We start from the raw sequence: 17,337 nt of genomic DNA, 5'->3' as shown, positions 1-17,337 counted from the left end.
CGACATCACTTGTCACTCAGCAGCTCATGCTACGCGGCTACGACAACACCATCGCCCCAAACATCAGAGCAACTGGACACATCAGGGGTGAGGCAAAGTCTTCTCTATTCACCAGCCCCAGCTCCCCGCGTCTTGTTCAGGGCAGGGAGATGCAGATTCCTGTGGTCTTCCCAGAGGCGGAGGCCACCCCTCCGCTGCCATTTTCCCCCACTGCTTTCCCTGGACCCCCTGGACCCCCAGATGGAACCATCTCTTCTCCCTCCCCACCCTCCTGCCATGGAGGCCTCCACTGTGGTCTGACGGGGACAGAGCCACCCCTGTCGGAGGGGCTGGGTGGCCACTGTGGGTCTCTAAGGCCTTTCACACACGCTCCCCGCCGACCCCAGAGCTTGGCTGGCTCTGCGTGGTTCATTCAACAAGGGATGATCAGGGCTTCCGCGTCCATCCAGTGGCCAGGCTCTGGGGACGTAACGTGAGAAGACGTGGCTCAGGGCAAGGAGCTCAGAGCCCAGATGAGGAAACAAGTATTTGCAACCGGTACGGAGTTGGTGCTCGCGTTCGCACCCCTCGGCCTCCAAAATGAGGAGCTCAGCTGGGTGGGGGCAGTGAGAGGGGGTTTCCAGGCGGAGGTGACACTCCAATGAGTCTTGGAGGATGAGGAGCCGTCCAGAGGAGAGTGTGGGGAGTGGGGCTGGAGGTGGTCACAGTACCGTGTCTGGGGTATCCAAAACCACTCCGGGCTTGAGGGTGTGGGAGACGCGCCCAGGACGGGGCGGCCCAGGGGATCCTGCTCAGGGACTCCACTCTGCCGTGGAAGTGGAGGGGCTGTGTGGTCCCCCCGACCTGGGGTCATCCTCCCGCCCGTCCCCCCAGCCTGTCTATGGGCACGTGGTTTTCCACCGTGGCACCCTTGCCGCGGTTCCTCAGCAGTGGGTTTCATGGTGGAAACTTGCCTCCTGGGCTCAGCCAGATCCTCCCCTCGTGCCAGCAAGCTGGAGCGCTCGCTGGAAGTCTGCCTGGGCCACAGGCCCATTCCCAGACACCTGCTGCTTCCAAGCTGGGGAAACGTTCCATGGCCGCGCTCCCTGCTTCCCCCGCCGCCGGCCGCCCTCAGCCCCTCCTGGCTTCGGAGCAGCACCCCCTGCCTGTGCTTCTGCCTGTGCCGGTTCTGACCACCGACCAGCCCCAGAGCCCCTCCCACCAGCCACACCGTCTCTTCTCCTGCTGGGGCTGTTCACGCCAAGAGCCAAGAATCCCATTTAGCAAATGTTTACTCATCACCCAACTAATCACCAGCGCCGTGGTGAATGGGCCCCAGGAAGGCCTGTGAGCAGGTTTGGGGAAGCAGGAGAGCCTGGGAAGCCTCGTGGAGGGCAAGCTGCAGGGGCTGGGGTCAGAGAGAAGGAGTTTGCTGGGGAGGCTCCCTGGAGCCACCCAGCGCTCAGCAAATTCCCCTTTACATGCACGCTGGCTTCCCAGGCAGGCCCCACCAGCCCCTGAGCAGACCCACCTCTCTGCCAGGGACCCAGCTCCTCCAGGCCCTACTCTATGCTGACCTAAGGAGGCGGTCTTTCTCTGGGTTTATTTGTTGTCTGTTTTTGTTTCGTTTTTGAGACAGGATTTCACGCTGTCACCCAGGCTGGAGTGCAGTGGCATGATCATGGCTCACTGCAGCCTCTGCCTCCTGAGGCTCAAACAATCCTCCTGCCTCAGCCTCCTGAGTAGCTGGGACTACAGGGACACACCACCACACCAGGTTAATTGTTTTATTTTTCATTTATTTTTTGAGACAGAGTCTTGCTCTGTCACCCAGGCTGGAGTGCAGTGGCGTGATCTCGGCTCACTGCAACCTCCACCTCCCAGGTTCAAGCAATTCTCCTGTCTCAGCCTCCCAAGAACCTGGGATTACAGGCACCTACCACCATGCATGGCTAATTTTTTTATTTTTAGTAGCGATGGGGTTTTGCTACCTTGGACAGGCTAGTCTCAAACTCCTGACCTCAGGGGATCCACTTGCCTCGGCCTCCCAAAGTGCTGGGATTGCAGGTGCGAGCCACCACGCCCAGCTAATTTTTTGTCTTTTTAGTAGAGATGGGGTTTCACCATGTTGGCCAGGCTGGTCTCGAACCCGTGGCCTCAAGTGATCCACCCGCCTCGGCCTCCCAAAGTGCTGGGATTACAGGTTGGGCTAGCGCGCATAGCTGGTGTTCATTGTTTGAGGAGGGGCGGGTGCACGCTTTGATGGAGTCCCTCCCAGCCCCGTTCTGAAGGCTCCTGACCCGGTTCAGCTCCCCGCCTTGCCCTCTAGCTTCACTTTCTTCTAAGCAGGAGTTCAGCCGTCAGCCACGACTCCATCCCCTGTCACCAATCCCCCACTATCAGCTCGTAATGGGCCAATTTTCTTTTACCTTCTGCCTACTTGGAAAATATCTCAAGAACCTTTGATTGTGCGTTAAAATATCCTTTACAATTCTATGCTCGGTATCTTTCTGCTCCTCTAATTGTCCCTTTTAACTCACCACGCTTTCCGTATAAATCTCCCGGTCTCCTCCTTCCCCGCCTGTTAATAAATATGAACTCTAAAAAATACACAAACATCTACTGTTGGCTAAATAACTCACGGCAAAATCAAAAGCTGGGAAGAGAGACTCGGCGCGTTGCATGGCCACCTGAGCACCCTCCCTCGCGTGGTCCTGCCTGTCTCTCCAGAGACAGCTGCTGAAGGCAAGGGAGTCCAGGCCCTGGAGAGCCCACGGGGTGAAGGGACCCTGGGGACCCTGGGGGAGAAGGGGAAGTGAGGCAGAGGGAGTAACTGTGCTGCCAGGGCGACAGGGCTGTCTCCAAGAGCACCAAGTGAGGGGTTTGGACAAAGGAGACCCTCGTGCAGGCAGCAGCGGCTGGTTTAAGTGGCATTTCAGTGGGCTGGCCGCCAAGGCCCCTCACCACCACAAGAAGTGGGTCAGCCTCCTCTGACACCAGCACCAGCCTGCATGGAGGGGGCCCGCCCTCATCTCTCTCCTCTCTGCCCTCATTTCTCATTAGAGCCGTTAGTTTCTAAGCTCCAGGAGGGTGGGGAAGGATGTGCCTTTGTGTCACCGATTCCTGTGTGGCAGCGTGCACACTAATGGCATGCCTGAACGGCAGAATTTGACATTGCTGCTGCAAGATGTGCTTGGGTCACAGTGCTTTCCAAATTGGCTGAGGCTCCGCGCCACCCCCTTCCTCCCTCACCCAGACGCCTCGGAGGCCCCGCCAGCCACTGCTTCTGCAGCTCCCACTGAGGGCCTCGGAAAAGAGAGAGGAAGCAAGAGATGTATTAAACTCTTCCATCTCTGTAAGCACCATTTCCCAGGAGACCAACTCTGAGGAAGAAGGTAACACAAGTGCTGGAGCCCTACACAGGTAGGAGGCTGGGAGGAGGCACCAGGCTTCGTGTCTTCTCTCCCCACCCCCAGCCCTGCTTTGGGCACAGTCACTGGCAAGACAAGAATGCCCTCTGAGTGGCAGCATCCAGGTGGCCACGCGCCACTCCAGCCAGAGAGATTGGAGGGATAATTGCCACGTAAGACTTGCCCAGTGACGAGAGGCCGGGGTGGGGACAAACCCTCAGAGGAAACAGTAGCACGGACTGGATGGTCAGGGGAAGGTGGTCTTTCAGCAAGATCCCAAAGGCTGCACATGTACAGTCTCACTCGGAGAGAGAGAGCATAGCTCCGCGGGGCAGCCGTGTAGCCGAAGAGGCAGAAGGAGGAAAAGATGCAGACGGGAACCACGTTAGGGAGAGGCTTTTGCACACACACGCGCACACGCCTCTCCAGCATGGGGTCCTGCCTCTTTCCCTTGTGCAGCCTCATGCAGCCTAGTGTGGGACATTCACATAGTCAATAGACTTGGGTCGGGCGCAGTGGCTCACGCCTGTCATCCCAGCACTTTGGGAGGCTGAGGCGGGTGGATCATGAGGTCAAGAGATTGAGACCACCCTGGCCAACATGGTGAAACCCTGTCTCTACTAAAAATACAAAAATTAGCCGGGCGTGGTGGCGGACGCCTGTAGTCCCAGCTACTTGGGAGGCTGAGGCAGGAGAATGGCATGAACCCGGGAGGCGGAGCTTGCAGTGAGCTGAGATCGTGCCACTGCACTCCAGCCTGAGCGACAGAGCGAGACTCCATCAAAAAAAAAAAAAAAAGAAACAAAACAGATTTGAGCCCTGGCCATGTGCAAGGCCCCAGCCAGCCCCTGGGACTGCAGGGTGAACACAAGGGTCTCCCCGTGTGCAGCTGACATGCCAGCCAAGGAGGCACTGGTGGAAAACCAAATCCCCCTTTGTCTAATTGCTGGGGTAGTTGTCAGGAGAGGGGCGGCAGAGTCTGTCATGCAGCTGTCACTCAGGAAGAGTGAAGGGCGGGACTGAGCCCCTCCCTCCACGCACACTGGTGGCCATCTGTCAGGGACACAAGCGCTTGTGTGACAAGTGGGCAGATTCTGGGCTGATCCCTGAGCAGCGGCATTTCTCACTGAGCCCTGGCCCTAACGGAGTTTGTCTGACTCACGGGGGTGGAGGCATCAAGGGCAGGGAGCCCCTAGTCCCACCCAATGCCTGTCCAGTGTGAGCTTGGAGGGTCTGTACTCCCATGGCCGGCTGGGGTGCACTGACGTTCTCCCCTGTACCAGGGACCACGGAGTCCCCAAGGTGTCTTTATTTTTTGTTTGTTTGTTTTTGAGACGGAGTTTAGCTCTTGTTACCCAGGCTGGAGTGCAGTGGCGTGATCTCGGCTCACTGAACCTCCGCCTCCCAGGTTCAAGTGATTCTCCTGCCTCAGCCTCCAGAGTAGCTGGGGCTACAGGTGCCCACCGCCACACCCGGCTAGTTTTTGTATTTTTATTAGAGACAGCGCTTCACGGTGTTGGCCAGGCTGGTCTCAAACTCCTGACCTCGTGATCCGCCCACTTCGGCCTCCCAAAGTGCTGGGATGACAGGTGTGAGCCACTGTGCCCTGCAATGTTTTTATTCTTTATCTCAAATCTGAGCTTCAGAGGCCCTGAGGTCCCTGACCCCCCATCTCGCTTGCTGCCAGGAGAGTCTCTCACTGTTTTATCTGTGGCATTTAAAGTGCCACCGGGTGTCTGACACTTTGCAAGTCTACAGTACAGGCGCTTCTGAATTTCCACACCAGCCACCTTTCCAGGAGCTCCTCCCAGCCTGGCCTCCTCGCCTGTGTCCAGAGCACTCAGAAAGGAGGCTTAGGTCTGGCACAGCGGCTGACGCCTATAATCCCCACACTTCGGGAGGCCAAGGTGGGAGGATTGCTTGGGGCCAGAAGTTCAAGACCAGCCTGGACAACATAGTGAGATACCATCTCTATGAAAAATATAAAAATTAGGTGGGCTTGCTGACACGTGCCTGTAGTCCCAGTTACTCAGGAGGCTGAGGCAGGAGGATGGCTCGAGCCCAGGAGTTTGAGGCTGCAGAGAGCAGTGATCACATCTCTGTACTCCAGCCTGGGTGAAACAGCAAAACCCTGTCTCAAAAGAAAAAAAAAGTTCATTGGCCGGGCACGGTGGCTCACGCCTGTAATCCCAGCACTTCGGGAGGCCGAGGCAGGTGGATTACAAGGTCAGCGGTTCGAGACCAGCCTGGCCAATATGGTGAAACCCTGCCTCTACTAAAAATACAAAAATTAGCCGGGCTTGGTGGCGTGTGCCTGTAATCCCAGCTACTTGGGAGGCTGGCGCAGGAGAATCGCTTGAACCTGGGAGGCAGAGGTTGCAGTGAGCCGAGATCATGCCATTCCACTCCAGCCGGGGCAACAGAGCAAGACTGCATCTCAAAAAAAAAAAAAAAAAAAAGTTCCTTAGCAAGCAGACTAAAACTATTAAAACAAAGTAAAAAAGAAAGAAAGAAAAGAAAAAGAAAAGCGTCTCAGACCCACCTTGGGCAGGTCCTACTTAGCACCATGCCCACGGAGGGGAGACTGGGCAGAGGTTGGGTATTCTAGTTGGAAGATACCGTAGCGGCGTCCCGGCTGCAAACTGCCAGGGTACAGCTGCTGGGACCGCCAAGCATGCTGGCTACCCCCAACCTCAGACTTCCTCCTTCCTCACTCACTCCACGCCACCCCAAAAACGAACATCCCTCCAGCCTCACAGGCGACACCTCGGGGAGGGATCTCCCTGTGACCACTTCTGCTGCAGCACAAGCTCCTCTCTCCTCCCCAGACAACCTCATGCTGGGCCCAGTGCTTGGTCTCGGGCTCCCCAGAGGCCACCGTAGGAAGCTGCCTCCTTTTGCCCACTCACCCTTCTCGCTCAGAGTGGCTTCATTTTTTTTTTGTTTCTTTCTCTCTCTTTCTTTCCTTCCTTCCTTCCTTCCTTCCCTTTCTTTCACCCTTCTCGCTCAGAGTGGCTTCATCTTTCTTTCTCTCTCCCTCCCTCCCTCCCTCCCTCCCTCCCTCCCTCTCTCCCTCCCTCCCTCTCTCTCTCTCTCTCTCTCTCTTTCTATCTTTCTTTCTTTCTTTCTTTCTTTCTTTCTTTCTTTCTTTCTTTCTTTCTTTCTTTCTTTCTTTCTTTCTTTCTTTCTCTTTCACCCTTCTCGCTCAGAGTGGCTTCATCTTTCTCTCTTTCTCTCTTTCTTTCTCTCTTTCTTTCTTTTCTTTCTGAAATGGAGTCCCATTCTGTCACCCAGGCTGGCGTACAGTGGTGTGATCTCAGCTCATTGCAACCTCCGCCTCCCAGGTTCAAGCAAATTCCCCTGCCTCAGCCTCCCGAGTAGCTGGGATTACAGGCACGCACCACCATGCCCGTCTAATTTTTGTATTTTTAGTAGAGACGGGGTTTCACCATGTTGGCCAGGCTGGTCTTGAACTCCTGACCTCAGGTGATCTGCCCGCCTTGGCCTCCCAAAGTGCTGGGATCACAGGCGTGAACCACTGTACCCGGCCCGTATTTCAGATTTTTAAAGTCCCCTCACAGACACCACTGAGAAGTGCCCCCTGCGTGGAGACATGATTATAATCCTCACTTCACAGATAAAGAAATGGTCCTTCTGGTTATTCAGATTTGTGCTTCTGAGTCCAAGACCAGAGCAAGGCTCTTCCTCAATTCAGCCCTGTTCTTCCTTTTGCCCAAGAGGAAGAAACCGAGCAGTGGAGAGCCCGTCCCACATGGCTTAAGGCTAAGATGGGACCACTCTGGGGGAATCTTCCTTTTCATTCCCAGGAACTTCAAGCTCAGAAGAGTTGACGTGCAAAAGCCTTGGAGGGAAAGTCAGAAGATCCGTCTTCTTGCTTTTCCTAGTTCTTTCCGCTGTCCTGACCCCTCAAACTTGCCCAAACTAGGTGACTGGAATTGCCCTCCCAGTCACTGAGGGAGCTGCCGAGAGCTCCCCAGGTCTGCCTTCCTTCCCACCAAGAAAAAGGGGCAGTGGCAGAAAATTCCCAAACGGGCCAAGGTGGTGGCCCCAGCTTCTTGACAGGTGTAGCTGAATCCTCACGTCTGAAAAGACCCCATGTTAAGTGTGACAGACTCCTGTAGTCCGGGCAGCGAAAGAAGAGCTGGCCCCATCCTCCTTCCACCTACAGAGTACCATGAGGCTGCCACTGGGAATTCCTTCCACCACGTGAAGGAAGATAGTGGACACCTGGAATCCCAGCACTTTGAGAGTCCAAAGCACGAGGATCTCTTGGAGTCAGGAGCTTGAGACCAGCCTGGGCAACACAGCAAGACTCCGTCTCTACAAAAAATACAAAAAATGGCTGGGTGTGGTGGTTTACGCCTGTAATCCCAGCACTTTGGGAAGCCGAGGTGGGAGAATCACTTGAACCCAGGAGTCCAAGACCAGCCTGGGCAGCAGAGAGAGACCCCATCTCAATTTAAACATAAAAAACAAATACATAAAAATATTTAAAAATTAGCTGGTATGGTGGTACACGTTTGTAGTCCCAGCTGCTCAGGAGGCTGAGGCAGGCGGATCACTCGAGCCTGGGAGGTCCAGGCTGCAGTAGGCCATGGTGGAGCCTCCAGTCTGCAGACCACTGGAAGACAATGGGCACAAGGTGACTCAAAGTTGACAATCATTGAGAAGAATCTTTACTCTTAAAAAAAAAAAGTTGACAACCAGGCCTGCAAGAACCACATAGGGGCTTCTCTGCACAGATATAAAATAGGTACATTTGGGCCGGACGCGGTGGCTCACCCTGTAATCCCAGCACTTTGGGAGGCCGAGGCGGGTGGATCACGAGGTCAGGAGTTCAAGACCAGCCTGGCCAAGATGGTGAAATCCTATCTCTACTAAAAATACAAAAAATTAGCCAGGCGCGGTGGCAGGTATCTGTAATCCCAGCTACTCAGGAGGTTGAGGAAGGAGAATCATTTGAACCCGGAGGATGGAGGTTGCAGTGAGCCAAGATTGTGCCACTGCACTCCAGCCTGGGCGACAGAGTGAAACTCTGTCTCAAAAAATAAATAAATAAATAAAAATAAAAATAAATAGGCACAGGTTGGGTGCAGTGGCTCATGCCTGTAATCCCAGCACTTTGGGAGGCCGAGGAGGGCAGATCACGAGGTCAGGAGATCGAGACCATCCTGGTTAACACAGTGAAACCCCGTCTCTACTAAAAGTACAAAAAATTTAGCTGGGCATGGTGGCGGGCACCTGTAGTTCCAGCTACTCGGGAGCCTGAGGCAGGAGAATGGCGTGAACCCAGGATTGCCCTGTTGCACTCCAGCCTGAGTGACAGAGTGAGACTCCGTCTCTATATATATATATAGATATATATATATATCTATATATATATCAAATTGACTGGTCGCAGTGGCTCCCACCTGTAATCCCAGTACTTTGGGAGGCTGAGGTGACATGTGGTGAAACCCCGTCTCTACCAAAAATGCGAAAAAAAATTAGCCAGGTGTTGTGGCATGTGCCTGTAATCTCAGCTACTCTGGAGGCTGAGGTAGGAGAATCGCTTGAACCCGGGAGGCAGAGGTTGCAGTGAGCCGAGATCACGCCATTGCACTCCAGCCTGGGCAACAAGAGCAAGGCTCTGTCTCAAAAAATAAAAAAAATTTTTTTAGAGATGGGTCTCGCTATGTTACCCAGGTTGGTCTTGAACTCCTGGCCTAAAGTGTCCTCCCTCCTTGGCCTCCCAAAGCATTGGGATTACAGGTGTCAGCCACCACACCCAGCCCAGAATGTACCTATTTATTTATTTTTATTTATTTATTTTTTTTGAGACAGAGTCTCCCTCTGTCGCCCAGGCTGGAGTGCGGTGGCGCGATCTCAGCTCACTGCAACCTCCACCTCCTGGGTTCGCGCCATTCTCCTGCCTCAGCCTCCCGAGTAGCTGGGACTACAGGCACCCGCCGCCACACCCGGCTAATTTTTCGTATTTTTTAGTAGAGACGGGGTTTCACTGTGTTAGCCAGGATGGTCTCGATCTCCTGACCTCGTGATCTGCCCGCCTCAGCCTCCCAAAGTGCTGGGATTACAGGCATGAGCCACCACGCCCGACCTGTACTTATTTATTTCTATTTATTTATTTATTTATTTATTTATTTATTTTTTAGACGGAGTTTCACTCTGTTGCCCAGGCTGGAGTGCAGTGGCATGATCTTGGCCCACTACAACCTCTGCCTCCTAGGTTCAAGTGATTCTCCTGCCTTAGGCACCCAATATTGGCCTTGGTTTTGAGCCCAGGAGTTCAAGACCAGTCTGGGCAGCCTGAGTGGCTGTAGACCCATCGTGCCTGGCTCTACCAAAAATATTGTTTTAATTAGCTGGACAGGCTAGGCGTGGTGGCTCGCTCTTGTAATTCATGCACTTTAGGAGGCTGAGGCAGGAAGATCACTTGAGCCCTTACGTTTGTGACCAGCCCGGGCAACATAGACTCTCGAGCTACAGAAAAAAAAACCAAAAAACAAAAAACAAAAAACAAAACAAACGAACAAAAAAACCCACAAAAAATAGGCCAGCACAATGGCTCACGTAATCCCAGCACTTTGGGAGGCCGAGGCGGGCAGATCACGAGATCAGGAGATCGAGACCATCCTGGCTAACATGGTGAAACCCGTCTCTACTAAAAATACAAAAAATTAGCCGGGCGTAGTGGCGAGCACCTGTAATTCCAGCTACTCGGGAGGCTGAGGCAGGAGAATGGAGTGAACTCGGGAGGCGGAGCTTGCAGTGAGCTGAGATCCTGCCACTGCACTCCAGCCTGGGTGACAGAGTGAGACTCCGACTCAAAAAAAAAAAAAAAAAAAAAAGCTGGGCCTAGTGGCAATTTTGGGCCTCTTCTCAAGAGCTTTTGTGAATCCTGGGACTGTCCTTGGAATTTGTATTTTCTTTTCACTGTTTTTTACTCATTTGAAAAATTGTCGTAAAATTTTCATGTTAATTTCAATCAAATACGTCTACTTTTCTTATCTGGAATATTTTCATGGATTTTAATATTTTGTTTCCAATTTTAAATGGTCTAATAGCAAATTGGCTTAAAAACTGTATCGATTTATCCTAGGTGATACTACAACGTTTTACAATGTGTCTTAGTTTTTTTCTTTTTATTTGGAAATTATTACAGGTTCACAGGAAGCTGAAAAAAAGAAAGTGCAGGGAGGTCCTGGAGCCCTTTCACCCAGTTTCCGTTAATGGTAATATCTTGTGTAACTCCCTGTTAGTTCGCCATTAAAAAATATATATTGGCCGAGCGCAGTGGCTCACACCTGTAATCCCAACACTTTGGGAGGCTGAGGCGGGCGGATCACGAGGTCAGGAGATCAAGACCATCCTGGCTAACACGGTGAAACCCCGTCTCTACTAAAAATACAAAAAATTAGCTGGGCATGGTGGTGGGTGCCTGTAGTCCCAGCTGCTGGGGAGGCTGAGGCAGGAGAATGGCATGAACCCGGGAAGCGGAGCTTGCAGTGAGCTGAGATTGCACCACTGCACTCCAGCCTGGGTGACAGAGCGAGACTCCGTCTAAAAAAAAAAAAATTGGGGCCTAGCACAGTGGCTCAGGCCTGTAATCCCAGCACGTTAGGAGGCTGAGGTGGGCAGATCTCAAGGTCAAGAGATCAAGACCATCCTGGCCAACACGGTGAAACCCCGTCTCCACTAAAAATACAAAAATTAGCCGGGCGTGGTAGCAGGCGCCTGTAGTCCCAGCTACTGGGGAGGCTGAGGGAGGAGAATTGCTTGAACCCGGGAGGCGGAGCTTGCTGAGCCGAGATGGTGCCACCGCACTCCAGTCTGGGCGACAGAAGGAGACTCCGTCTGAAAAAAGAAAAAGAAAAAAAAAATTGGGCCTTTTCCTGTCAGAAGTTCCCTCTCTCTCACTAGAGACAGAGAGCTGTTTACCTTTCTCCTGTCTCTTTCTTTTGTCTATTAAACCTCTGCTCCAAATATATCTATTTTTTGTTTTCAGTTAATGATATTCATTTTACCTATTTAGGTAAAGTTTTCACATATTCAAACAATTTTGATAAAGAAAAAAATAAAGCTTCCAAGAGGCACAAAGGAAGGAATAGTCCTTTTTTTTTTTTCTTGGATATTTCTGAATGAAACTTAAGGATTTTAAACATCATTATATCATTGAACTGAGAAATGGAAAATGAGAAGTGTTTGCCCAGGTGCAGGGTTTTTGGCCAGAATCCCCCTAACAAGGTTGGGGAGACGAAGAAGGAGGTGTCCACAAACCTCCTGGAATTCAATGCAGGGCCCCTGGAATGTGCAGTTTTCCAGAGCGAGCTTTCTTTTTCTTTCTTTTTTTTTTTTTTTTTGAGACACAGTCTCGCTCTGTCACCAGGCTGGAGTGCCATGGCATGATCTCGGCTCACTGCAACCTCTGCCTCCCGGGTTCACGCCATTCTCCTGCCTCAGCCTGCCGAGTAGCTGGGACTACAGGTGCCCGCTACCACAACCGGCTAATTTTTTGTATTTTTAGTAGAGACGGGGTTTCACTGTGTTAGCCAGGATGGTCTTGATCTCTTGACCTTGTGATTCGCCCACCTTGGTCTCCCAAAGTGCTGAGATTACAGTCGTGAGCCACCGTGCCAGGCCAAAAGCTTTTTTTTTTTTTAAATTTTTTTGAGATAGAGTCTCAATCTGTTGCCCAGGCTGGAGCACAGTGGCACCATCTCAGCTCACTACAACCTCCGCCTCCCGGGTTCAACTGATTCTCCTACCTCAGCCTCCCCAGTAGCTGGGATTACAGGCATCCATCACCACGCCTGGCTAATTTTTGTATTTTTAATAATTTTGTATTTTAGGGGTTGGGTTTCACCATGTTAGCAGGCTGGTCTCAAACTCCCGACCTCAAGTGATCCACCTGCCTCGACCTCCCAAAGTGCTGGGATTACACGTGTGAGCCAACTGTGCCCGGCCTTTATTATTAATTATTGTTATTTATTAATTAATTTTATGTTTTTGAGACGGGGTCTTGCTCTGTTGCCCAGGCTGGTCTCAAACTCCCGGGCTCAAGCGAACCTCCTGCCTCTGCCTTGTTAGCTGGGCCCACAGGTGCATGCAGGCCCCACACGGCCTTTTCATCAGATCCTGAAAAAGGCTGAGAACTGGCCCAGACTCCTTCCCTTCACCCTCCGCAACGCCGCCCCCCACCTGGCACGTAGGTGGCGCTCTGCCTGGGGATGACGAGTTCTCGGCTCTCCTGGCAGAACTGGCTTGTGGAACAGCCAAGGCCGCGGCGGAAAATGTCTTTCTTGACCAGCTTGTCCTTGTGACCAATTTGGTTTCAACCCAATCGTCTACGCCTCCACTCTGTCACACAAGGAAAATGGGGGGAGGGAGTGGGGGAAATGGATGGAGCGGCTGGTTCCAGAAGACGCCGGCAACGGAATTTTAAACCCAGGCAATCTGCTTCCTTGTCATCCTAAAAGCTGTGGCAACTGGCAGGCTCCAAGCTCTCTGGAACACTGGCTTCCAAATGCTAGTTTGGAGACAAGGGGAGCCTGTGATTGCGATTTTACCGATTTGCAACGAAACATTAATGTAGGGAGTTTTTGCTAAGCCAAATTTATTCCATCTAAAGATAATCCTTTATTCTGAAATCATGTCCTTGTTTTTTTTTTTTTTTTCCTTTGATTTGGGGAGGGAGAAGGGTGTTCTAAAAAGATCTTTCTTTGGCCGGGCGCGGTGGCTCACGCCTATAATCCCAGCACTTTGGGAGGCCAAGGCGGGTGGATGACCTGAGTTCGGGCGTTCGAGACCAGCCTGGTCAACATGGCGAAACCCCGTCTCTACAAAAAATACAAAAAAATTAGTCAGGCCTGGTGGCGGGTGCCTGTAATCTCAGCTACTTGGGAGGCGGAGGCAGAAGAATTGCTTGAACCGCGTGGTGGAGGTTGCAGTGAGCCAAGATCGCATCATTGCACTCCAGCCTGGGTGACAGAGTGAGACTCTGTCTTAAAAATATGTATATTTATTTCTTTTCTGAACCAACAGGACTGGTGCATAGCAGCTGCTGTGTCTTGGGGTCTCTCATTGGCCAAACAAAATGCTGGCAACCCAAGGCAAGCCCTCCACATTATTTCTGGAACCCTACTGCTCTGTGGAATGCAGAAACTCTGGGAATGGTGATTTTGGAGGAGTCTGGCAGTGTGGCCCTTTTGCCTTATGCTGTGCCCAGCCCCGACCCAACACCACTCTGGCCAATGGCTCTGCTCACCTGTGCCAGCTCCGTGCGCACGGCCTCCTTCCTCTTCATTACCTGCCTTCCATTATTTGCAGATAAGTGTCTGCAATAACCAGCCTGTTACCCTTAGACAATTACATTCTCTTTTTCTTTTTTTTGAGACAGAGTCTCACTCTGTTGTCCAGGCTGGAGTGCAATGGTGTGATCTCGGCTCACTACAACTTCCGCCTCCCAGGTTCAACCAATTCTCCTGACTCAGCCTCCCAAGTAGCTGGGATTACAGGCACCTGCCACTACGCCCAGCTAATTTTGTATTTTCAGTAGAGACAGGGTTTCACCATGCTGACCAGCCTAACCTTGAACTCCTAACCTCAGGCGATCTGCCTGCCTTGGCCTCCCAAAGTGCTGGGATTACACGCATGAGCCACCGCGCCCGGCCGACAGTTATATTCTTCTATCAGCAAACATTGATGTTCTTTTGTTACATCTTTTAATGAAGCTGACATTAGGGAGATGTTTTCATTTCTTTTCTTTTTTCCTTTTTTGTTTTTGAGACGGAGTCTCTCTCTGTCGCCCAGGCTGGAGTGCAGTGGCGTGATCTCGGCTCACTGCAAGCTCTGCCTCCTGGGTTCCCGCCATTCTCCTGCCTCAGCCTCCCGAGTAGCTGGGACTACAGGTGCCTGCCACCACGCCCAGCTAATTTTTTGTATTTTCAGTCGAGAGGGTGTTTCACTGTGTTAGTCAAGATGGTCTCAATCTTCAAACCTGGTGATCCGCCTGCCTCAGTCTCCCAAAGTGCTGGGATTGCAGGCGTGAGCCACCGTGCCCGGCCTCTTTTCATAAAGTCAAATGGCTGCCTTTTAAGAGGGTTTGGGTTCCAGGTTAATGTTTCAAAACCTTCACTAGGGGATGGGTGTTTGGTGCTGATGGTGGAAGCAGAAAAGGAGTTAGGAGGACTTCCTCCCTGTTGATCCAAGAAGAGCTGCTTTGAGAGGTCAGATGCCCAGGGGACCCAGTACAGCATGCCAGCCCCTCCCCAAGCTAATGAGCTCTAAAAGTATCAACACGATGAGCTCAGCCCTGCGGTGAAATCATTCAGACGTGTTGCTCTCATAGCTGTGGCTGCCTCTTACTGACCACAGCTTAAATCCTCCCTCCCTGCAGCCTCCTCGGGGGACCTCCAGAGCTAATCACTTCAGGGAGCTTCACTGAAATGTGCTCCTGGGCTGGGCGCGGTGGCTCACGCCTGTCATCCCAGCACTTTGGGAGGCCGAGACGGGCGGATCATGAGGTCAGGAGATCGAGACCATCCTGGCTAACACGGTGAAACCCCGTCTCTACTAAAAAATACAAAAAACTAGCCAGACGAGGTGGCAGGCGCCTGTAGTCCCAGCTACTCGGGAGGCTGAGTCAGAAGAATGGCGTGAACCCGGGAGGTGCAGTGAGCTGAGATCCGGCCACTGCACTCCAGCCTGGGCGACAGAGCGAGACTCCGCCTCAACAACAACAACAACAAAATGTGCTCCTCCCCCTGGGCTACTCATAAAAGCTTTATCGTGGGTGAAGCCTGACCCAGATGGAACAGCAGCATCTCCCAGGTCAGGGGGCCAAAGGCGCTAGCCGAGGCAGGATCTAGGCTTACAGAAATAACTCGGTTACTATTAAAAAGCCGGGGGCGGGGGAAGAGGCTGTAATTTTATCTCTTCCTGCGTGCCCCTCTCTTTACGGTTTGGGCCTGACCTGGTGACTATTTGTACTTGAGTCACTCACTGTGGGCCAGACAACATCAAGATGCAATTTCTTTCAAAGTTAGAAAAAAAGATAAATAAACGGAAGCCTGCTCCTGCTGGGTTTATAAAGAGCTGTTTTCTTCCTGAGCTCTATGGCATGGTGGCTCCAATCTGAAATTTCTTTTTAATCATAGCAGGAGTCCCAATTAGCATGTTGGGTAATCTTTCAAGTAGAACTGGGAGTTCCGTGACCATAGAGAGCCGAGGAAATGTTATGCATGAAGCTCTGGAGGGAGAGGGCTGAGAAGGCCATGCTGTCAGGCTCGTGCACACACGTATGTCAATCAATGTGCATTTGCAGGCTGGATCCCAGTCCCAGTTGCAGGCATGTGCACCCTGGGTTTCTTGACCCCCAGTTCTATCATACCAAGACCAGAAGGATTGTATGGAGTGTACATAGTGTTGCCTTCGGTGCAGAAACCCCAACTCTGCCCCGTCCGTAAGCCAGCATGCCAACACACAGGCCACGCACGCATACCTACCCCTTCCCCCTGAGAACACAGGGCAGGAACCAAGCTGCATGTGCCAGGCTGTGGCGCAGAGTTTGGGGCGCCCCCGGCTCTCCGTGAGATGGGCCGCAGCCCCGGACTCAGCTGGCACCGGGGCCCAGCTCCGATCCGGCACGCCGCTGACCTACTTTCCTTTGTTGTTGTTTTTGGAAGTGCTGATGTCGATGCAGAACTCAGCAGAGAGGCTGAGTGAGAAAAAAAAAAAAGAGAAGGGGGTAGAGAGAGAAGGGAAAGAATGAAGGGGAGGGAGAGCGCCAGATAGGGATGGTGGTGGCAAGTTCCCTGCTACAGGGCTAACTGCCTACTGCCACTGTCCCTACAGGGCCTGCCCAGTGGGGCTGGGAGCAGCCTGGGCCCTGTGGGCTGAGTAAACAGGCAAGAGGCTTCTTCCCCCTCTCAATGCACAAGGGGCAGGAGGTGCTGCCCAGGCAGGCATGCCCAGAGGTGCCTTCCCTCAGAGAAGGAGCCAGGCGCGTCGGGCACCTCCCCGTGCTCTCCCCAGGTGCCTGGAGGTGCCGGGTGTGCCTCCATCTGTCACGCCATCGGAAGATGCTGAGCGAGCCGCAGCCACCCTGACGGCTGGGACTCGGTGGAGGCTCCCCACACTTGCTGGGGCTGGAAGAAATTGGCCTTTGGGGATTCTGAAGGCAGCTTCCTCTATTCTCTTGTTCCTTGGTAACCCACATGACAGAGCTCGGCCGGTAACTGGCCTGCTCACACCTCCCGTTCACAGGTGCCCCAGGAGACTGGCAGGGATTGGGGCGAGAGGAGCCCAAGACTGCCCCAAATGTACTGCAGAGGACTGTTCAACACGCTGCCCGCCCCCCTGGGGTCTGAATATCGCCCCTTCCTCGCTGCCTGACTTTCCCGTGCTACAGTTGAGGTTGAACTCTGGCCCTGGGATGACAAAGACTCTGCCCTTTCCACCCATTCGCAGAGCCCAGCTGCTCCTCCAGTGTCCCTGCACCAGCTGCTACACAGAACCGCGGCCGGAGCCTCAGGCTGAACCCTTCCTCCGGACACTTGGCCAACAGTTTCTTAATGATCAAACCATTTCAGATCCACACTCCTGAAACTCAAGGTTATAAGCCTTGTGATTCCACCTACACCACACAGCGCCCCAGCCCGGGCTTTTGTTGTTTTTTTTTTTTTTTTTTGAGACGGAGTCTCGCTCTGTCGCCCAGGCTGGAGTGCAGTGGCCGGATCTCAGCTCACTGCAAGCTCCGCCTCCCGGGTTCACGCCATTCTCCTGCCTCAGCCTCCCGAGTAGCTGGGACTACAGGCGCCGCCACCTCGCCCGGCTAGTTTTTTGTATTTTTTTAGTAGAGACGGGGTTTCACCGTGTTAGCCAGGATGGTCTCGATCTCCTGACCTCGTGATCCGCCCGTCTCGGCCTC

Source organism: Macaca fascicularis, chromosome 16 (genome assembly GCF_037993035.2).
Source record: "Macaca fascicularis isolate 582-1 chromosome 16, T2T-MFA8v1.1".
NCBI lineage: Eukaryota > Metazoa > Chordata > Mammalia > Primates > Cercopithecidae > Macaca > Macaca fascicularis.
The sequence above is the reverse complement of the archived record's forward strand: the minus strand, read 5'-3'. Positions refer to the sequence as shown.